A 605-nucleotide genomic window follows, 5' to 3' on the forward strand; every position below is an offset into this window, starting at 1 on the left:
CAGCAGCTCGTTTGTTGTGTTGTATCTCTACCCAAAGAACAATAAAATAAAAATTAATAAAAATAAAATAAATATATTTTATTTATTTTTATAAATAAATAAATATAATAAAACAATGAAGGGGTCCGAGGGGCCCCCCGTGTGCTGCTGGCTGGGGGCCCCCATGGCTGAGGTGTACATACACCTGAAACTGCTGCCGCGGGGCCTTCTTAGATAGAGAGAATACAAACAAAAAGAGAAATATGTAAACATAAAAAAAAAATATAAATACTGAGGGGGAGAACGCATGCAGGCCATCCGCAGCAACAGCTGCAGCAGCAGCAGCAGCAGCAGCAGCAGCAGCAACTGAACCGAGTTTCTTTCTGAGGCTGTCTCGTCCTCTAGGTGCAGTCTCTAGGCTGCAACATACTCTACTTCTGCTGCCAGCAGCAGCAGCAGCTTGTGCTGCAGCAGCAGCTGCTGCTATTGCTGTTGTTGCTGCAGCAGCTGTCACCGCCGCCGCTGCTGCTGCTGCTGCTGCTGCTGCTGCTGCTTTAGCTGCAGCTCAAATACAAAGACAGAAGACGCAGCTGACGTAGAAGCAGCAGCACGCAGCAGCAGGGCCA

Source organism: Eimeria mitis, genomic scaffold (assembly GCF_000499745.2).
Source record: "Eimeria mitis Houghton genomic scaffold, Emh_scaff3406, whole genome shotgun sequence".
In the NCBI taxonomy this organism is placed as follows: domain Eukaryota; phylum Apicomplexa; class Conoidasida; order Eucoccidiorida; family Eimeriidae; genus Eimeria; species Eimeria mitis.